Source organism: Octopus bimaculoides, chromosome 6, assembly GCF_001194135.2.
Source record: "Octopus bimaculoides isolate UCB-OBI-ISO-001 chromosome 6, ASM119413v2, whole genome shotgun sequence".
Classification (NCBI taxonomy): Eukaryota; Metazoa; Mollusca; class Cephalopoda; order Octopoda; family Octopodidae; genus Octopus; species Octopus bimaculoides.
Genome location: NC_068986.1, coordinates 6,943,493 through 6,948,216, shown reverse-complemented (window position 1 = coordinate 6,948,216; position 4,724 = coordinate 6,943,493). Strand labels below are relative to the sequence as shown.

Sequence of the window (4,724 nt, the reverse complement as noted above, 5' to 3'; positions counted from 1 at the left end):
ACAATTTCAAAGTATGGTGATTAAAATCAAAATAAGCAACAAGGATATCCTCTGGATATATATGTATATATATGTATGTATATACATATATATATATTTTAAACAGAACCCTTGATTCAATAACACTGTGTATAAACTCTGTTTTCGGAATGACCAATTTCAAAGACTGTTGGATTTTACTCATAGGGGATTGGAATCTTAATAATAGATTTACAAATGCAGTGACTAATCTTAAAGACTATTGGATTTTACTCCCAAGGTATTGGAATCTTATATGTATATCATTCTGCCTAATCAATGGATTTACAAATACAATATCCCTACATTCACTCTCTATTTCCTATCTTAACTAAACTAACTATTGCTTAACCATCCTCTCACACCATCTCCGATGTAGAGATATAATAAATATCCTGGAAACAGCTGTAAGACTTATTTATAAATGTTTTATAATGTACACAACCTTGGTTTTTTTTATGCCATTGCAAAAAGTAAATCCTTATACACACACACACACACACACACACATATATATATATATATACACACACCTATATATATACACACACACATATATATATATATATGTTGATAAGTCGATCATGGATGATGTCACAAACTGTGTGATCTCAGCATAGTTGGAAAATTGGGAGAATGGCTGCATGGATTTCTGAAGGATAGAAGTCAGGTGGTAGTTGCCAATGAGGCCACCTCCATTGACAGGCAAATAGTGAGTGCTGTTCCACAAGACACTGTTTTGGGACCACTACCATTCATAATGGCCATCTGAGATATGCCCTCAGCCACACAGAGAGCCATAATCACAAGTTATGCAGATGATACACAAGTCTCACAGGTGATACTCGCAATGTGAGCTGGATGAAATATACAAGTGGGCTGAAAAGAATAGCATGCAGTTTAATGCTGAAAAACTAAATGCAATACGAATTAAATACACTGGACCTGGAGGAATTGCAATCCCAGAGACATAGTCAGTGCGGGACCTGGGCATTTACATCAATAATGATGCATCCTTCCATGTGTATGTTGCTAAGTTGGCAATGAAATGCAGGTGGCTGACCAGATGGGTTCTTAGAACTTTTAGAACAAGATATCGGAAACCATGATGGTCCTCTGGCGGACACTTGTCCTAAGCCACTTTGACTATTGCTCTCAGCTATAGTCACCAACCAGTGTCAAATTAATTGCAGAACTTGAGGCTATCCAGTGAAGCTACACAAAGAAGATAGCCTCTATGCAGCATATAAGCTATTGGGAAAGACTCAAGAGATTAAGACTCTATTCCTTAGAGCATAGGCAAGAATGATATGCCATAATATACATCTGGAAGATCCTGGAGGGACTTGTCCCAAACTTTGGCATCGAGAGTTGCACAAATACTAGAACTGGGCGCCACTGCATAGTTCTAAGGACTCCAAATTTATCATCAAGATATAGGACAAGATACTGCAAGAGCCTGGGCTTCAGGGAACCACATCTCTTTAATATCCTCCCAAAGGACCTGAGAGACCTGCAAGGGTGGATGTAGGTGGCTTCCAATGCACCGTTCGCAACATAGTAAATAACTCCTACATTGCTACTACATCGGATCTACTACAAATTTTAAACAAAGATATTATGCACATTTAAACTTGTTTAAATATAATGAGAATAGCTGTTCCACATCACTAGCCAGCCACGTACACCATCTAATTCATAGAAAAATACAATATAACATTTCCTGGGCTATAATAGTTTGGGGTATCCTGTATCAGGGCCAACACTCCATTTGTGAATTCTACTTAAAAGAAACCCTCAAAATTTCAACCCCTAACTTACCACAATCGCTTAATAAACACAACGAAGCCTTCACTACATGTAAGCACAAATTCTTCTGCACTTTTAAATTCTTTCATAAATCTAAATATAAATTCCTCCCCCCTCCCATGACATCCACATACAAACCTCCATGATCATTAGCACATACCCCTCTATATCTCTACTATCTCTCCTATATTTCTATATCTCTTCTATCTGCCTTACCTCATCATGGAACCATGAGGTTGGAAAGTAAGCTTCTTACGACACAGCCACGCCTGCGATGTGGCTACACATTGTCTGAACCACAATACATTCCAGTAAATATTAATAAGTCCTTACCAACTTTGTAGCAGTAACATTTGATGATGGCTGCCATTATCACCATAAAGAGTCAATCCATTGTTTTATTTCTTTGTCAGAAAATAGCATTAATCACTCTTCTCTCTCATACACACATGCACACACACAAATATATAAGTAACTGCTTCTTTGTATACGAGTAAAGTTATTGCTAGAGAGAATCATTGAGTTGAGTCATTGATAATGCAATGTGAGGCCCTTATATGACTCTTGAGCCCTGCCAAAGATTTGCACATTTTATTGCATAATGCACAACTGTGCTGGCTCGCAGAAGGAACAGGTACTACAGTATGAAGTCTTTGGACGTCTTTTTAATCCTCCGCAGGTTGCACATGTTCTGTTGTGAACAATAGCCGTATCACAATTTACAAGGTGTTGATTTCTGAGTACTACTCAAATACAGAATTCCCTTAACGGTACTACTTAGATATAAAGGTCCCGACACATCTGCGTAACCCTAACCCTAACGAGTGTGCTCCGTAAAAAACATATCGTTACGTAGATGCATCGGGACCTCTGTATTTGAGTAGTGCCGATTCCTGTGACTTCTCTAATGGCTGACCAGGCCTGCATGACTCAATCATTTCTTTCTACAAATCACACACGTAAAAAAACAATACACTTTCATTTTCTATACCTACCTACCCACCATAGGCGTATGGTGGTTGTTGTATTGGGTGTGTTGCCACAACTAGTGTCAGCAAATTTCAAGCAGTAGTATAACAAAAGTTTTCTATTGAGATTTGTGATTAAATTAATGAGTAACGCTGGTATTTATAATGAATATGCCATTTTCGATGGGTGTGCAGCGCACCCGGAATATACGTCCCTAATGCGCGCACGTACGCACGCACACACACACACACACACATCGTCCTACATTCATATACACGTTCGTATGCATATCAGATATATACAAATTATATACACTCCCATTTAAATGTCTGTGTGTGTGTATGGATTGTATAGACGGTTAGTTTACCTTTGAGTCCATCTACCTGTTGTTGCATGTTTAATCTTCCATGAAACAAGTTATAACAACTAATTATAGTCGTAATAACTTGTTTTTTTAAGACAATGTAAAGCTATTTTGTTGATAATAAATGGATTCTTTTTCCCCCAATCCTTTAAAAAAAATTATTCTTTTTTTAACTGTTTACTTGTGTAAATTATGTTTTGTTTTACTTAAATCTGAATAATATCTCAAAAACATATGGGGGAGGGGGGTAACGTTGATACACTACTCAAGGACCCAAATGGTTCTTTAATCTATTGTACCCTTTTAGTTCATTTAGAAAATATAGCCAGCACCACAGCATCTACTAGATTCCAACATTAGATAAAGAAATATTTATTTAATATTGGATGGTAGTGAATAATACGTAGTCGTTCGAACTTTTTTATTTTTAATAAAGTCAAGCGTGCCTATGAACCTGTACAGGACCTTTGGGACTAAGGGAGAGAGAGAGAGAGAGAGAGAGGACGATATCTTCCAATCAAACATGGCTTGAATATTTGCAAGAGTGAATGAATTTCATTAAAAGCACCCAAGGTGTCTCTAGATCGAATCTAAAACCAAGGCAGTATTTGAACTCATAAGGCAAAAATCCGAAATAATTACCACAAAGCATCCAATTCTGTGTTCTTACAGTTTTGCTAGAAATAACAGCCAAATGCGCCCTCTTCCCCAATTCAACCCCACTTTTCTGAAGAAAAGAAAAATGGAGTACACACTGAAAAAATGCAGTTTCTTTATATATATATATATATATATATATATATATATATTATCTGTATTAAGTAATCGACGTGCTTTTCTGTGTGCAAATCAGTGAAGGTTTATAGAATAATTAGTAGCAATATTTGATAAATCACTTGGCTAAACTTTTCTCCTCCTATCTCCAAGAAAAAACGTATTTTTTGTTACGTATATAATTTCGTAAACGAACACGATATGAGGAAAAGCTATGACATTGAAATTTCCCTCAAGGACATTCGCAATGTATAAAAGGGGATAGGGTTCCAACTTAAAATAGGAGACGTCGCAGTCTGAATGAAATTATTTATTACATCAAAACTGTTGTTAAGGACAGGGCAAGTCTTAGGCTACCCTTCAAGGTCACTTTATTAGTATATTCTTTTTCTTTCATTGAAATAAAACAGGATATAACAAGACAAAGTGGGATCCTCTTTGACCTGATACAAATTTTAACAAGATTATCCACTACAGAGAAGGAGCACATATTAGAGAGTTTCTTAAAAGATGATCACAGCCTAATCATCTTTAATCACAAGTCTGCTCGATCAAGCCTGGCCTTGGGCTAAATAATACGAACCACACGAAATAAAAAGCCAATCCTTCCTTTGTCTAGCTGTTACAACGATATAGTTCATTTATACACGGATAGGAATGCCTTGAATTCATCGGGTTACGTCTTGATTATCATATATCATTGTGTCCTCAATAGGCGTGTTTGCTACCCGGATTTCAACGAGTTCTTTTCCTTTTCTTGCATTAGAAAGGAAAATGACGTATTATATAT

The 4,724-nt window shown here is 36.6% G+C and overlaps 1 protein-coding gene across 1 annotated transcript in view; it reads left to right on the top strand.

The window, feature by feature from the left end:
* LOC106882610 (mucin-like protein) overlaps window positions 1–4,724 on the top strand; it is a 108,281-nt gene that overhangs the window by 1,204 nt on the left and 102,353 nt on the right. The gene's annotated exons all lie outside the window — the stretch shown is intronic.